We start from the raw sequence: 18,572 nt of genomic DNA, 5'->3' as shown, positions 1-18,572 counted from the left end.
TACATAAGATGAAGAGTTGACTAGTACTAGTACTTAAGATGAAGAGTTGACTAGTACTAGTACTAGTACTTAAGTATTATAAAAATGTGAATTTTGACACCTTAGGGGAGAGAGAACCCACTTCAAGGAGGCGCCTCGAAATCACATCAAGGGGGGTCATTTTTTATTCAAAAAAATCATGAGGTGGCTAGATATTTCATCTCTCAGTTCTCCTCTTCCAAACTAGATTAAAAAAAAGTAGGCATAACTAGTCTAAAACTTGTGCAAATTGGATCAAACTGAAGCTGGAAGCCTCTAGATTCTAGTTGGGCTTGTTTGGTGGCCTCCCTCACCTATAAATAGAACCCCATTCCTTTTTATTTTCATCTTAGAGTATTTCTATGCTAGTATAATTTTCATCTTAGTGTATTCTCTTCTTCTCTCTTCCTTGCCTCTCCATTGTGCTGCTTTGGTGCTTCACTAAACCTCCTCTTCTCTTGAAGATTACCCTCTTCTCTTGGTGGCCAAGCTTCTTCCTTGAGGGCTACACATCTTTTTGCAAGGTAAAGAATCAAGCACACCAAGGGTAAGCCTAAACAATGACGTTTATTCTCTCTTTAGATGTTAATCTTCTTCCCAACCTCTCTACATGCTGGGAAACATTTTATTTCATGGTTTCTTCTTAAAACCATGCCCTTCTTGATTTATGTTGTTGTTTAGATGAAGTAATTTTTATTTTTATGCTTAGGTTTATGCATAAACTAATTTTTATATTAAAAGTAAAATTTTGAGAATTCTCATTTTATAGAAAATGCAAGAAAGCTATGATAAAAAATTTAGAAAATGAATTTAAATTTATGCATAGTAAATTTTATGTTAAAAGTGGAGTTTTGAGCATTATTCATTTAATAGAAAAATAAATAAGGTTATGCACAACTTTTTCTAGATTCATTAAATTTATGAGAATTATGGAAAGGATTATGAATATAATTCATTTAGATAACAATGAATTAGTATGTGTGCATAAATATTTTATGTTGAAAGAGGAATTATGGGTATATTTGATTTTGTAAATCCCATAAGGATGTATGCATAAATCTTTTATTCAAAAAGAGGAATATTGAGCATATTTTATTTTAGAAAAATTAAGAAAAGAATGTGAAAATATTCATAGGAAAGCATCGAGAAAACATGGATAAATTTTTAATCAGAAAGAGGAATCACAAACATATTTAATTTTTTGAATTATGAAGTATACGTCTAAATTCTCAAAAAATATAATCTTGAGTACATTCTGAACGGGAAAAGGATTTTCCAGAAAAAGACCAGAAACATGCTTAGTTGGATGAATGTAAATACTTGTGATTGACTTATTCCTAGATTCCTTGGAAAAGGATTCTGAAATTCTTGAAAGGATCGAGGATCCAAAAGTGAATGGAAATTTAGACTTAATTGAGTTCAGTCGAGAAAAAGTTATCTTTAACTAAGCCAAATAATGGCCGAGACTTAGAAAGTTCTATCAGTATAAAAAGTAGAGTAATTATACTCTTAACCTGGTTGATTATGGAACAAAAATTATGATAACTAAATCAAGGAAAGTTGATAATCAAACCTGATTTGCTCAAAGCGAAAAGAGACCATCTTGTTGTAGAAATTGGATTGATGTGGAATGATGTGTGGACGATGTGGAGTGATGTGGATTGATGTGGACTAATGTGGAATGATGTGTGGATTGATGTGGAATGGTGTGGATTGATGTGGATTGATGTGGAGTGATGTGGATTAATGTGGAGTGATATGGAATGATGTGGATTGATGTGGAATGATGTCAAATCAGAATATGGGATGACTCACACTGGTGGATCATTAAGAGAGCATCCAAAGAGACATGATGAGGAGTGATGTGAAATGATGTGAATTTTTCTTGGAAACTATATTTGCATGTGAAACCTGGTTTTAAAAGATTGTTTTACGTCAAGAATACTGGGGAAGCATTTTGACTATCTTATGGAATGAAGTCATGAACCTAAGTGGAAAAGGTTGTAATAGCCAGACGGAGAGTCAAAGAAGGAAGTCTCGTGTGGCAAGGTCGGCCGAGGTCTTGACCAGCCTCGGTTCGGTTAAAATGGTGAGCTTCCGGTATGGTAGATGAGGGGCCAAGGAAGCGGCCTATGAGTGAAGCGTTAGGTCACCTGCGAAGGAGCCTAGAGGGTGCTAACCATATGGTGCTCGGGCTTTGGGTTGGGCTTTGGGTTGCCCAGGATACCCATGCGTGCATCGAGGAAGAAATGGCACATTGAGTTGGAGTTATTTTCTAAACACAAGCATGGATCTGGTTGGTTGACCTTGCTGGTCTTCAACGGATGAGTCCATGGTGCCTTTTGGTAAATGAATCTTGTTGATTGATCTACCTGATCTTCAACGGAGAGTCCATATCGATTTTATGGAAAAAAGAGATTATACTCGTGGGTGTACTATGAGTTAGAAATCATGAAACAACTCCTGAGTGAAGTACAAGGTGAGCCTAGAGGGACTAACCAGGTGGTGGACGTTTTGGTTACCGATGATGCCATGGGTACACTGAGGAAGGTATGACTAGAATTTGGAATTTATGGTTGGAAAGTGGAAAAGTTGGAACTTAGACCCTGGAACTGGAATACTGAGGTTTATGATGGAAACATTGTGGCTTTATTACAATTCTATTTTGGAAATAGTTGAATCTAAGAAAAAGGCAATTTCATATTGGGTGCATAAGTGGTGTGTCTATTTAATTTTTGCATGAGTGCTAGCTAGGGGACCTAGGAACTCTTTTCCTCCCTGGTACTCAGGAACAAAACATAACCAAATTTTTTTAAAGAAGGATCCCATCAATACAATGGTTGGGAGGTTGGCTAACCCATGGGATTGGATGGGGTTAGGCTGGATGGGATTAGGGTGGATCGATGGATTCCTACAATAAAATTCAATTCTGTTCAAGTTACGATAGTTGAAGTAAGTCACAGGATAATTCTTCTTCTATAGAAAAGAATTAATGGTGGTGCCTCTTTTGATGGGGGAAAAAGCGTTGGTCTCTATGAACCAAGTACAAGTTCCTCTTTGATTCAGCCATGTGACCCGTGGGTTTGGTCGAAATACAAACAATAGTTAAGGCTCTTGACTGCGTTAGAAGATTTTCCTTGAGGAATCGCCTATGCTTTCTAGGCGAGGAAAGTTTTTTTTTTCGAGTTCGGTTTTGGAAGAGCCGCTGGACTAGTCCCTTGCCCAAACATTCGTGGGTGAGGCCCTTAGTGGGAAGCTCTGCCCTCTGCGCGTGAGGTTGCTACTTCCACTGCCAACACTTTAGAGTTAGATGCGCAGAGAGGGCAAGGGTCTCACAGCTAGTATCAGGAGCATTTGGTTGAAGTTGATAAACCAAGAAACAAGAAATGTCAAAAATTTATGAATTACCAGTGAAAGATTGTAATTGTGTGTTGAAATTCATACAAGTTGATATTCAAAATGGAGATTCATAAATTGGGAATTGGGTTTTTAGATGGAAGTACCGCTTTTTTGTGGAATCCCTGACTTGCTTGAGGCCTAGATATGATGGCATTTGCCTTATAACACCAAGGGCCATGAAAACCCTATATACCGTGGGTATAACTGTAGCTCTATACTGACACTATATGCGAGTGAATCTAAGACCTTGAAGTTATGAGAAAAAATGCTATTCTAGATAATGATTTGATTTTTTGAATGCTGGTTGATATGATTTTAGAATTTTGGTTAAAAATTGATGAATTGATTTGGATTTTGATTGAAGGATAATGATTTTTTTGGAATTTTGGTTGAAAGTAGATGAGTAGAATAAGTCATAATGATGATGAATGGAGAGAATTCCAGTGATGATGTTAGTAACTTGGAAGACGATCAAGACTTTCAGTAGATCACTATGAGATTAGTGCTGTGACAGATTGTTCGCAGCTTGACCTTTGGCCCAGTGGACCCAATTAGTAACTTGGAAGACGATCAAGACTTTCAGCAGATCACTATGAGATTAGTGCTGATAGATTGTTCGCAGCTTGACCTTTGGCCCAGTGGACCCAATTATAGAATGACAAATTGAGAACCTGTATAATTGAAATTCTTGTGGGAGAATGTTCACATGTTAATTGGAAATTAATGGTCTGATGGACCATTATTGTGTTAAGGATATGAATGATCTGTTTTTTGATAAATGAGTTTGTTTGTTTCTTCCTATAGAAGGGATCTTTATCCCAGGATTTTGAGAGGGTTGACCAAACTTTAAGGAACCCTAGAATCAGTTGGATCTAAAGTTTAATTCATTTTGGATTCAAATTATAAATAAAGTGGTCTTTTCACCTGGGATCCTTTGAGCGTCTTGTTAAGTTGGAAAATGGACTTGACTAAGAAGAGAAAGAGTCCCACCCCAGATAGTCAAACAGCAAGAGCCACCACAATAGCTAATGTAGTGGGGGAAGAAAGAGGATAGATAGATTTATGTCACCATTGATGATAAGGTCTAAAATCTTTAGTTCTTTGTCATGAATTTGATTTTTGGAATTAAGTAACGCCCTGGGAGTAAGATGATGATTTTTATCGAGATTACCCCCAGCTTTACGAAATAAGGGCATCTCGTGTTTTTTAAGTGGGGTAGGATGTAAGATTCCTCTCTCCAACTCTTGATGATGTAAAGATGTAAGAACCTTCCCTTCAGTCTCTTGTAATCATCCCCCCTTTCAGAATGGAAAAAGATCTTGTTTGACCATGTTTTGGTCTAGAGAGAGATAATATAGTTTTGAGATATTTTTTGATACAAAGTTACCCTTTAATTTTAAGATGAATTTCCCTGAAACTGAAGTTTAAAAAGAGTTTTCCAATGTGCATTAGAAATTAATTGACACCTTAACCTAGGGGTACCTGTTTTCAAAAAATTATGGATTAAGGTCCAAAGAGTGTTCTAATGGGCCTATAGGATTAATCCAAGTGTTAGGATAAGAAAAATGCAAGAAGAAAAAAAATCCACCACAGAGTAAATTTTCACATAAGATGTAGAGTTGCCTAGTAAGTACTGGTACTTAAGTATTATAAAAATGTGAATTTTGACACCTCAGGAGAGAGAGAACCCCACTTCAAGGAGGCGCCTAGGAATCACATCAAAGGGGTCATTTTTTATTCAAAAAAATCATGAGGTGGCTAGATATTTCATCTCTCATCTCTCCTCTTCCAAACTAGATAAAAAAAAGTGGGCATAACTAGTCTAAAACTTGTGCAAATTGGATCAAACTAAAGCTGGAAGCCTCTAGATTCTAGTTGGGCTTGGTTGGTGGCCTCTCTCACCTATAAATAGAACCCCATTCCTTTGTAATTTCATCTTAGAGTATTTCCATGCTAGTGTAATTTTTATGTTGTTGTTTCGATGAAGTAATTTTTATGTTTATGATTAGGTTTATGCATAAACTAATTTTTATATTAAAAGTGAAATTTTGAGCATTCTCCTTTCATAGAAAATGCAGGAAAGCTATGGCAAAAATTTTAGAAAATGAATTTAAATTTATGCATAATAAATTTTATGCTAAAAGTGGAGTTTTGAGCATTATTCATTTGATAGAAAAATAAAGAAGGTTATGCACAAATTTTCTATATTCATTAAATTTATGAGAATTATGGAAAGGATCATGAATATAATTCATTTAGATAAAAATGAATTAGTATGTGTGCATAAATATTTTATGCTGAAAGAGAAATTATGGGTATAATTGATTTTGTAAATCCCATAAGGATGTATGCATAAATCTTTTATTCAAAAAGAGGAATATTGAGCATATTTTATTTTAGAAAAATTGAGAATAAAATGTGAAAAAAAATTTCATAGGAATGCATCAAGAAAACATGGATAAATTTTTAATTAGAAAGAGGAGTCACGAACATATTTAACTTTTGGAATTATGAAGTATATGTCTAGATTCTCGAAAAATAGACTCTTGAGTACATTCTGAAGAACGGAAAAAGGATTTCCCAGAAAAAGACCAGAAACATGCTTAGTTGGATGAATGTAAATACTTGTGATTGACTTATTCCTAGATTCCCTGGAAAAGGATTTTGTAATTCTTGAAAGGATCGAGGTCCAAAAGTGAACAGAAATTTAGACTTAATTGAATTGAGTCGAGAAAAAGTTATCTTTAACTAAGCCAAATAATGGCCGAGACTTAGAAAGTTCTATCAGTATGAAAAGTAGAGTAACTGTACTCTTAACAACCTGGTTGATTGTAGAACAAAAATTCTGATAACTAGATCAAGGAAAGCTGATAATCAAACCTGATTCGCTCAAAGCAAAAAGAGACCATCTTGTTGTAGAAATTGGATTGATGTGGAATGATGTGTGGATTGATGTGGAGTGATGTGGATTGATGTGGATTAAAGTGTGGATTGAAGTGGAACGATGTGTGGATTGATTTGGAATGATGTGTGGTTGATGTGGAATGATGTGGATTGATGTGTGGATTAATGTGGAGTAATGTGGAGTGATGTGGATTGATGTGGATTGATGTGTGGAATGATGTGTAATGATGTGGATTGATGTGGAATGATGTGAAATCAGAATATGGGATGACTCACCCAAGCGGATCGTTAAGAGAGCATCCAAAGAGAAATGATGAGGAGTGATGTGGAATGATGTGTATTTTTCTTGAAAACTGTATTTGCATGTGAAACCTATTTTTTAAAGATTGTTTTACGTCAAGAATGTTGGGGAAGCATTTTGACTATCTTATGGAATGAGGTCGTGGACCTAAGTGGAAAAGGTTGCAACAGCCAGACGGAGAGTCAAAGAAGGACGTCTCGCCGTGGCAAGGTCGGCCGAGGTCTTGACTAGCCTCGGTTTGGTTAAAATGGTAAGCTTCCGGCAGTGGATGAGGGGCCAAGTAAGTAGCCTATGAGTGAAGCGCTAGGTCACCTACGAAGGAGCCTAGAGGGTGCTGACTATATAGTGCTCGGCCCAGGATACCCATGCGTGTGTCAAGGAAGAAATGGAACATTGAGTTGATGTTATTTTCTGAACACGGGCATGGCTCTGGTTGGTTGACATTGCTGGTCTTCAATGGATGAGTCCATGGCGCCTTTTGGTAAATGGATCTTGTTGGTTTATCTAGCTGATCTTCAATGGAGAGTCCATATGGATTTTATGGAAAAAATAGATTATACTCGTGGGTACTATGAGCTAGGAATCATGAAACAGCCCTTGAGTGAATTACTAGGTGAGCCTAGAGTGATTGACCAAGTGGTGGATGCTCTGGTTGCCGATGATGCCATAGGTACGCTGAGGAAGGTATGACTGGAATTTGGAATTTATGGTTGGAAAGTGGAAAAGTTGGAACTTGGATCCTGGAACTGGAATAGTGAGGTTTATGATGGAAACACTGTGGTTTTATTACAATTCTGTTTTGGAAATAGTTGAATCTGAGAAAAAGGCAATTTCATATTGGGTGCGTAAGTGGTGTCTATTTAATTTTTGCATGAGTGCCGGCTAGGGGGCCTGGGAACTCTTTCCCTGGTACTCGTCGGGACAAAACATAACCAAATTTTTATAAAGAAGGATCCCATCAATACAATGGTTGGCTAACCCATGGGATTGGATGGGGTTAGGTTGGATCGATGGATTCCTACAAGAAAATTCAATTCTGTTCAAGTTACAATAGTTGAAGTAAGTCACGAGATAATTCTTGTTCTCTATGGAGAAGAATCAACGGCTGTGCCTCTTTTGATGGGGAAAAAAGCATTGGTCTCTATGAACCAAGTACAAGTTCCTCCTTGATTCAGCCATGACCCGCGGGTTTGGTCGAAATACAAAGGATAGTTAAGGCTCTTGACTATGCTAGAAGATTTTCCTGGAGGAATCGCCTATGCTTTCTGGGCGGGAAAGTTTGTATTTTCGAGTTCGGTATTGGAAGAGTCGCCAGACTAGTTCCTTGCCCAGACATTCGTGGGGCGAGGCCCTAAGTGGGAAGCTCTGCCCTACGCGTGAGGTTGCTACTTCCACTACCAGCACTCCAGAGTTCAATGCGTAGAGGGGGTAGGGGTCTCACACCTTCGGAAACAAAGAAAGGGACAGTAAGAGCAACCAAAGCCAAATCCCAGCTAAAACAAATGCTAGGAATGCACAAACATTGGTGTGGAGAAAGAAGCCAAGTCAACAGGATGAACTAAAAATCACAAACCCGCCACTTGTACCCACCACAATAGAGGAGCTGGGCAATATTATTGAGAAAAAAAAAGAAAAGGTGCAACAAATGAACACATACAAATCCCAATCAACAAGATTCAGGAGAAGCACTCTTCAGTTAGATGGAGGGAAAGATCAAGCACTCTCACACGGAGTTAAAACGATTGCAACCAACAAATGCCCAGAAGTGCCAAAGTACCACCTTGGTTCCCATGGCAATAAACAAATGGAAGTACAAAGGTATCCATTACTCAAAAATGGATACAAGGTAAAAACCGGTTAAAATGAAAAATGATCATTCACTTCATTCAACCAACTTTTGATTACATGTTTGAGCATGAAAGGAATGTAGGGTATCAACCTTGCACGCACTCTATACAAAATGGTTCACATCGTGAACTGGTTCCAAATGGTTCACGTCGTGAGAACTGGTTCCAAATAGTTCACGTTGTGAAACAGTCCAAACAGTTCACACCGTGAACCGGTTCTCAATGGTTCACGCCATGAAACGGTCACTTTTTCTTCGACCAATCATGGGAGGCCACATGGCATACTTCATTAAGGAAGCTGCCCAGTCCGATGGACGCACAATAAAATTAAATTTCTTTCCCTTTTCTTGCATTCTGCGTTTGTCATTCTGCATCGTGTGTGGCCCCCGAGCTTGCATCTCCCCACCTTTGATTTTTGACTAATCATCTACCTGCGCAGTCTACATATTCGAGTTTAGGTGGGAGCTTATACCTTGCCTTCGCATTTTCTTTCCTTTTTTTGGTTCTTTTCTTCTTGAACATAATCGAAATTGCATGATAGGAAATTCATACAAGCACAGGAGTTTATTTGATTGCATTAGTGTGTTTGATTGCTTTCCTTTTCTGCATAAACCTACATTCTCATTGTTTCAGAAAACCCTGGAATCATGTTTTGTAACTCACACCCTGCACTCTCACAGTACTACATTTTCACAAAATCTGATTTGCTGCATACAAGTGTTTTGTTCCTTTGAACTAAACACGACATAAAACTACACTCACCAATTAACTCTCAAACAGGGTATATGCACAAATTGTTTCACTTCATAGAAAATAGTTTCATGGGATTACACCCTGCACTTTCATGGTTTTAGATTGTTTCACGATTTTAGATTGATTCACGGTTTTAGATTGTTTCACAGTTTAGAATTATTTCACGGTTTTAGATTGTCTCATGGAAATACCGTTTCATAGTTTTAGACCATCTCACAGAAATACTGTTTCACAGTTTTAGACTGTTTTATAGTTTTAAACTATTTCACGGTTTTAGACTATCTCACAGAAATATTGTTTCACAGTTTTAGACTGTCTCACAGAAATACCATTTCACAGTTTCAGATTGTGTCACGGAAAAAAATCTCATAGCTTTACACCCTGCACTTTCACGGTTTTAAACCATCTCACGAAAAAACTAATTCACGGGTTGAACCATCTCACAGTTTTAACCCACCTCACGGTTTTAGCCCGTCTCATGACTCTAATGAAAAGATGGAAGGGGTAAGAGAGCTTGAGCTCTTGCAAGCACAAACACACTCACAAAACCCTAATAGAGAACAAACAAGGTGAAAGGACTGACCTTCTTCTCATTCTCATAGATGTCGACCTCAACTACCTCTAACCGGGAAGCCGAGGAAACTCCGGCACTGACACAAGCCAGTGCAACTGGATCACCAGTTAAGCAGAAAGAAAAGACCCGCAAGGGACCCGAAATTAAGCTATTTGGGTCAGTATGCACAGGCGTTCCATGGCTCCATCAAAGCAAGGAAGTCCATACTGCTTATGGAAAGATAGATTTGCAGTACCACAGCCTTGAGTGCTTACAAATCTTGGAGGATGTAGAAGTCAAGGACAAACTAGAGAAAGTTGGCCTAGTGAAAATGGGATAATGTCTCCCCTGAACCATCGATACAGAATTGTGTGCCGAGTACCTCAAGTCCTACGACAAGGCCACTAAGAGGGGAAAGGTGACTAAAGCAGATGGAACCACATAACAAGTATTGATCTCATAAGATTTGATACGGGAGGCCCTACAGTTACCCCCATCTCTTAAAATATACTCTCACAATTACAAAAATATGCCCCTACATGCCATGCTAAAGAAAAGTTCTTACAACTCCAAACGGGGTGCTGAGTATGACAACATCAACGATGAGGTGACAGAAAAGGCCTGCAGAGCCATGTCCCTCTCATAATGTAAGTAAAGCTAGTGGGGACAGGTACAACAGGGTTCCCCTTAACAGGATAGCCAAAGTACATGAAGAAAGAAAAGATGGTTGGGCATGGTATATCCATAGAGAAATGGAGAATTATCTAAAGGCACACTAGTCTCAAAGGTATGCAATCTGTACTTGATGACAAAGGTGTTGATAGCACAGTGGCCTCTTCTAGATCCAAAACAAGAAGATCAGATACAACTAGCAATACAGATAGCACCACAACCAATTACCTCTGAAGAGCTGCTAGAAGGACAAGCCTTATTGATGGATACAAAGGAAATCATGAAGGAGCTCAAGAATTGCAGAAAGAAGAAAGCTGAAAGGAAGATGAGGGGAATAATGCTTGATGTTATAGAGAAAACACAAAGAATAAAGGTCGAGCTAGCGCAGGAGATAGCATCTTACTAGGAAGTATTGGGGCAATAGGAAGCAACAAGTTTTAGCTTATCAGCACCTCCAAAGGGGACGGCAATAGAGACACATCAACAAACCCCACCTCCAAGCTTGGCACAATTAATTTTCAAAAACCTTTCCCCTCTTTGGAATTCAAAAATGTCGGATACACTTGCTTCCGCTGAGTTGCATACAGAGAGAGCCACTCAATAGGAAAAATTGCCAGAAGAAGAGCACCAAAGCCAAGAAGAAGCCACAACATTACAAGAAGGACTCCTCGAAGAATGACTCGATACAGGAAAACCATAAAGAATTGAGGAGACACCAAGCCCCAACAAGAGGCAACATTTGGATGATGCAGAGGGGATTCCAGAGACATCTTTCCTTCATAGCACGGATTACGACGATAAATTCCTTCATGAGACTATGGAAGGCCTAGACAGTCTCTCAGTTGCCACACTCTGGATTGGAAGGAGCAGCGGAAACAAGTGCTTCTCTTTGGGAACAAGAGCAGAGGGTGTGGCGATGCCATTTCCTGACCACTCATATGCTTCATGACAGAAATACAACACTATGGAAGCAGGTACAGGATGCAACCAATCAAGTTCAAACACTCCAAGAGCATGTAATAGGAACAGAAGCAACACATAGAGATGTAATCTTAAAAAGCTTAAAGGCTGTCTCGCAGGAGCAGGAAGTGAGATATCAAACACTCGAAAATAATAATCTTATTCTTAGCCAAACCTTGGTACAAAGAATTAAGGAAAATACAGACTTAAAGCGCAACTGGAGCAAGCAAAGGAACAGATTCAAAGAGAAGTGGCACACAACAAGGAACAAGCAAGCATCCAGGCTCAACAGCTACAGTAGTTCCATAATACCTTCCAGGCTAAGGAAGAAGAACTACAAGAGCAGCCTAAAATCAATATCCGCAGCCCTTAAGGATGTTGATCAAAGAGTGCTCCAACTTCAACAAGAAAGAGAACAAATCAATAAAGCAAATGCAGAAAAAGTACGAGCACTAAATGAGACCATCAACACCAAAAACTTGGAGATGTAGAAGTTGATGGACACACACAAAGAGGAAATGTTGCAGATTACCCAACAGCTCCAAGCTAGTCAAAAAGCCTTGGCCATTGAAAGGCTTCAAAAGATTGCAAAGGCTCAAGGAATGGAAGCTACGACTAGATGAGGACAGGAGGCAGCAACAAGACACTTTGAAGAATTGGATGCTGCAAGAATGGTGCGAGAAACCAGCATATTAGATCTTCTCACCACCAAGGATTATTGGATACAGGAGTTGGAGAGCCATCTGGTAATCCAGGAATGCAGCCAAATACAAGAGCCTACCAACAAGTTGCGAGACTACTCCTTGAGCGAGCCTCAGATATAGGTTCGTTTGCCAACCAATAACTCCTTGGGCCCCTCCTCAAACTTTGACTCTCTTTCTGTCTACACTAACACTCTCTTTACTACAATATGATATCAATCTGTCTAATGATTTGTGCCTGGGAGAATTAACACTTATTAAACAAAATACAGAGCATGATGCTGACCCTACTATAATCATGGGGATTTTCCAGGGGGACCTAGTACTGACTGATCCAAAAAATATTTTCTTCTATCCATTACACCCCATTGTGCTCAACCTTCATAGTTGGTGTCGAGTGTTACAAAACTCAGACATCCTAGACAATAGTGTTGACAAATTAGACCTATTTGTTCTAGATAATATTCCTGATACAGCGGCCAATCATGAGGTTGTAGCTCACAGTTACCAGTGGATCATAAGTCATGGGTGCTTAGAAGTATATAATACTCACCATTATTTAAATCTCTATGAGTCTACACTATGTCATCCTTTTGGCATTCTTAAACTATATCAGAATATCCACAAACATCTAGAAACCATGATGACTACTGTACTTTATAATTTTGATAAAATACATATTGAATATCCTAACATATCTTCGGAGGATATCACTGAGCTACAAAAATTTATGAAGCTCAACAAACCCAGCCACCCACCCCCTAGTTAGTCAAGAGGAAGCATCAAGTTTGAATCACCTAATCCAACTTACCCTGTATTTAAATTACTTAATCCATACCCAAGTGCTCCTCCTATTGGCAAATCTTAGGCCAATTTTACATTAGGAACTCAATGGAGTTTTCTTGGGCCCTTTTATTTGGCAGTTTAAGGAAGTCAAACCTTTTCTCTTAAGAAGAAACGTTTTCTAATTTGAAGCTTCAAAACGGCTACTTTATTCGAATTTGAATTTGGGGGGGAAAATGGAATTTAAAATCTAGTGGATAAAACCATATCATGTAACATGTCTATGGAAAGCTCTTGATGCGTAGATCACGGATCTGTAATCTCCGCTCAGATCGGAGCTTGTATGTAGAAGTTATGGAGGTTCGAAAATTGTAAAATTGCCCCCTCCCCTTTTTGGGGAAAAAAGTGCACCCTTTGACCACTCTTACACCTCTCTTACAAACCAATGGTTTTTGCTTACATGGCGGGCTCCTATTTGTCAAAAAGTTAAACGTTTCCATAACCTCATGGCAAATGAAAGGGCCCAAGAAGACTCCATTGAGTTCCTAATGTATTTTCTAGACTTCTTGCTCAACCCTTAAATTTTCCCACTAACACTCTCATCCCCCGAGGAGTTGCCAGCACCGGACCTGTCTCCACCATGGCCAACTCAAGAGATTAGTCACACTCTACCCCAAGATACTCTTAAGCCATTTACTCATAATACTATTCTTGAGTCTTTGTCTGCAGAATACGAGGGGTTAATCAGAGTAGGGAATCCTCTACTCAAGCTAAAGTTAATGTTCAAAGTGTTAATGCAAATAACACCTTTTGCACCTACTCAGCAGATCCTGCCAAAGGCGTACTCTGATGTTACTCCAACAAAGCAACCATATGTGCCATACCCTCTTCGAGCACCAAATCCAGAATTAGAAGAGTTATTGCCCTTGGCTAGAGAGGGCACATTATGGTCAAATGTGGCACGACGTACAAAGCTGGCAAATTTTTTGCCATATGCACTGATAATTTTTTGGAGACATGGTTTGACAGCCTAGACCCCTTCAAGTCTCAGATATGCGATTGTGAATCTAGTATCGACCTAAATTTTTTTTCCTTCTTTACATATCGGCCTGGCCTGTTGATGAAACTACTGGGGGTTTGAGTTGGTAGCAAAAGCTAGATAATTGCTAACAATGAATTGACGTGGCCACAATCATTCGACCTCCCATTCTATCTGAGTGGATGCATCTCACCCTTCCACTAGGCCAATGGGGACTAGACCAATGTGATCTTGCCTTGATGTTGGTGGTCTAGCTTATGGAGAAGAGACCAAGGCTGCTAGGGTTCGTATCCATATGAGGAATAACTAGGCCTAAAGAAAGGTTTCGAGAGCAAAGCCAAACTACTAAGCATAGTTTCGAAGAAGGGTAAAAGTGACTCAAATCCACAAGGATACAAAAATGATGGGATTAAAACCTAGAGTGTATAGCGCATATGATCTCCAATCGCTAGAAGATGCAAAATGAATTGGCTGCTTCTTTGGCAAATCAAAGAGGGTAATGATGACATAGTAATAGTTGGTAGTGACTCCTCTCACAGCTTAGGTAGCTCAGTTGGTTAGAGAAAAGGACTCAAAATTCTTAGGATAGTGGTTCAAGTCCACTCCTAAATAGCCACAAATTATTAGGTTCAAATCTTTGGCCAATTATGTGCTAGATACAACTAAAAATGCATCTTATGAAACCTCTTTGAGCTAAAGCCATTGAGCTCTTTATCTATCTGATCTCTTGACCTCGATACGTGAAAAGCATTTTTTACCATATGTACTAATAATTTTTAGGAGACGTGGTTTGATAGCACTGGCCCCTTCAAATGGTATATGTGATTGCCTTCGTGAATTTGGTATCGACCAAAAACTATTTCCTTCTTTACCTACTAGCTCAACCCGATGAAATCGGTGGGCATTTTAGGTACATAGCAACAGCTCGACCTGATGAAACCAGCAGCTCGACCTGATGAAACCAGTGGGCATTTCAGTTGTTAGTAGCAAAAGCTAAGCAATTGCTAACGGCAGGTAGATTGACGTGGCCGCAATCATTTGATCTCCCCATGCTATCTCAGTGGATAGACCTCACCCTTCCACTAGGCCAATCAAGACTAGACCAATGTGATTTCATCTTGACATTGGCAATTTGGCTTACAGAGAAGAAACCAAGGCAGGCAAGGTTCAAATCCACATGAGGATACGAATTCATCTGAACAACTAGGACTAAAGAAAGGTTTCAAGAGCAAAGCCAATCTATTGAGCCTGGATCTATCGAAGAGTAAAAGTGCCACAAACCCACAAGGATTAAAAAAAGATGGGATTCGAACCCATAGTGCAAGCACATACGATCTCCAATCACTAGAAGATGCAAAATGAATTGGCTACTTCTTTGGCAATCAAAGAGGGCAATGATGACGTAGTAATAGTTGGTATTGGCTCCTCTCACGCTTTAGGTAATGCACTTGGTTAGAGCAAAAGATTCAATATACTTAGGTCAATGGTCCTATACAACCGCCGCCATGAATTATTAGGTCCAAATCTCTAGAAAATTATGTGCTAGATACAACTAAGACTACAGCTTATGAAACCTCTTTGAATGGAGCCATAGAGATCTCTATCTATCTGATCTTAGCACCAACCCTGAGTAAATGGTGTGGCTTGCCTACTCCAAATGGGTAGTTTGAGAATAATGCTAAACCAAATTCTCTGTCATCCAAAGATATGAAATTTTGTGTAAAGCGAAGTGTGATGGATACCCCCCTATGGATAAGTTTTTGCGTAATATTTTTATTTTAGGTTTCCCCCCATAGGATCCTAATTGTAAGCATAATGGAAGGGCATTATCCCCATGATGGTACCGCATGCCTTCATAAATATGTAATTGGGGGTTGGATCTCTTTCATGAACTTTCTATACTCTAAAAGAGAAAGAATAACACCAGTTCTCATTTCAACCTGAGCTTCAATGTCTGCACCTACTCTTTGCCCTTACTCAAGGATAGTGGATTTCTTTCTTCCTAGGGTTCCTTTTAAAGAGCGCTTTCTTTTTGCTTCAGTTTTGATCATATCGAACACTTATTCTTACTATTAGAATATAAAATTTCACATTTTTGTAAAGGGATTTATTGGAAGGAAGGAACAATCGAGATCGCCCCCATGAGACGGCACCTCTAGCTAAAGTGAAGACATAGCCTGACGTGGACCTTCTGTTGTCCAAGTCTCTTGCATAATCTGAGTCAGTGTACCCTTTGACACTCAAATCCTGACTCCCATAGTATATGCACATACTCTTCGTAGCCCTCAAGTATCTCATGATACCTTTGCCAATGTTTCTTGCCTGGATTTGACATGTATCTGCTAACAACTCCCACTGCAAAAGCAATGTCTGGACGTGTAGCAATCATAGCATACATCAAACTCCCAACTGCAGACGCATATGGTAGCTTATCCATTTCAGCCTTTTGCTCATCAGACTGTGGAAAATCTTGCTTGTTTAGTTTCACATATGACGGCAATGGTGTACTCAATGCCTTTCCCCTGTCCCTATTGAAACGTAGCAGCACTTTGTCAATATACTCTTGCTGAGACAAGTAAAGCAACTTCTTTGATCTGTCTCTATGCATACGCATACCCAGTATATGACTTGCTTCACCCATATCTTTTATGTCAAAAACCTTTGCCATCTTTGACTTAAGCGCTGAAATTTCTGCCATTTGTCTACCGGCAATCAACATATCATCCACATACAATATGAGAATCAGCAAACTACCATCCTTAACTTGCTTGGTATACAAGCAGTGATCTATCTCACTTTGTTTGTAACCTTGAGAAAGCATGAACTGAGGGAACTTTTGGTACCATTGCCTTGGTGACTGTTTCAAGCCATAAAGACTTTTCCGTAACTGGCATTCCAACTGTTCCTTGCCTTTCTCAACAAACCCTTTTGGCTGCTGCATATAAACTTCCTCATGTAAATCTCCATGAAGAAACGTCGTCTTCACATCCATCTGATGCAAAATCAGATCATGCATGGCAACCAAAGCAAGAACGCATCGCAGGGTAGTCATCTTGACAACCGGCGAGAAAACTTCATCAAAGTCAATGCCCTGCTCTTGCTTGAAACCTTTAGCAACCAACCGTGCTTTATATTTAGGCTGCCCATCATGAGGAGTAAGCTTATACCTGTAAACCCATTTACAAGAAGGTAATGCTTTCTTGCTCTCTGGCAACTTAACCAAATCCCACATTTGATTTTTATGTAGTGCCATCATCTTTGATTGCATGGCCAATTGCCACTTATCCGAGTCAGCCACTTGCAATGCCTCTTTGTAACAAGATGGCTCTCCGCAATCAGTAAGCATAACATAACTGAGGGAAGGAACATATCTATCAGGTGGATGCGAGACACGTTGAGATCTCCGCAACATTGGTGCTTGAGCCACAACCTGACGTTCCTCTCGTGCCACTGTAGGCTCATTCGGAGCTCTACCTTGCTGTCTAGAAGTGCTAGGCCCATCCTCTTGAAAGAAACACGTCTTATTTCCTCAGTTTGTTTAGGCTTTGCATGAAACTTGTCCTCGTTAAAGTACACATCATTGTTGCTACGGATTACTTTTCTGGACTCAGGATCCCAAAGCTGGTAGCCCATCTCTTCAGATTCACCATAGCCAAGAAATATGCACTTTCTACTCTTTGGCTCTTTGGCTCCAACTTATTCCGAAACTCCTTTGGAATATGGCTATATGCCTCACAGCCAAAGACTCTGAGATGCTTGTATGAGGGTGGCTTGCTTGACCATACCATCTCTGCCACTGCTTCTTTATCCAAAACCTTACTAGGAGAACGATTGATCAGATGAACGGCCGTAGCCAAAATCCATTAGACAACTCCGCATTAGGCAGCATGCTTCTACCCAAAATCCATTAGACAACTCCGCATTAGATAGCATGCTTCTGACTTTCTCTTGGATTGTTCTATTCATCCTCTCTGCAACACCGTTTTGTGGAGGATTGTAAGGAGCAGCAAGTTCATGCTTTATGCCCTTTGCATCCCAAAAGTCCTGAAAAGCCTTAGAAACATACTCTCTGCCATTGTTTGTCCACAAGCACTTAAGCTTTTGCCCACTCTGATTCTCCACAAGTGTCACAAACGTCTTGAAGACACCTAGCATCTCATCCTTGTGCTTAAGAAAATAGACCCAAACCTTTTGAGAAAAGTCATCAAAATGAACGTTACAAAGTATGATGCTCCCCCTAGCAAATGACTAGACTGACTACAAATGTCACTGTGCACAAGACTTAACCGTTGGTCACGACAATTACCCTTTTTTCTGTGCAGTTCATGTGTTTGTTTCCCATAAACACAATGCTCACAAAACTCAAAATCCTAAAAAGAAAAGCCAGGCAAATAACCAGAACGAGACAACTGTTTGGAATTCAGACCTGCGATCAGAAAGTCTTGGGATATGGATTTAAGATATACTCATTGTATTCAAAAGAAACTCAAAACTAAAAACTTGCATAGAAACCCTGTTTTCTTAAAGGACTGTCTTACGCCATAATGCTAGAGGGAGCATTTGGTAGATGTGTTTTTCTAAGGGAAGTTCGATTGCAATAGCTGGCGAGGAGTGTTCAAAGGACGACTCACGCGGCAAAAAC

General features: G+C 39.4%; 1 non-coding gene across 1 annotated transcript; it reads left to right on the top strand.

The window, feature by feature from the left end:
* The first annotated feature begins 14,468 nt into the window (after nt 1-14,468).
* On the top strand, nt 14,469-14,542 carry TRNAL-CAA (transfer RNA leucine (anticodon CAA)). The gene has a single exon. It is a non-coding gene; the product is annotated as a tRNA-Leu (tRNA).
* The last annotated feature ends 4,030 nt before the right edge of the window (nt 14,543-18,572 follow it).

This window comes from Cibotium barometz, chromosome 29, assembly GCF_041138505.1.
Source record: "Cibotium barometz isolate CiBa-2024 chromosome 29, ASM4113850v1, whole genome shotgun sequence".
Classification (NCBI taxonomy): Eukaryota; Viridiplantae; Streptophyta; class Polypodiopsida; order Cyatheales; family Cibotiaceae; genus Cibotium; species Cibotium barometz.
The sequence above is the reverse complement of the archived record's forward strand: the minus strand, read 5'-3'. Positions and strand labels throughout refer to the sequence as shown.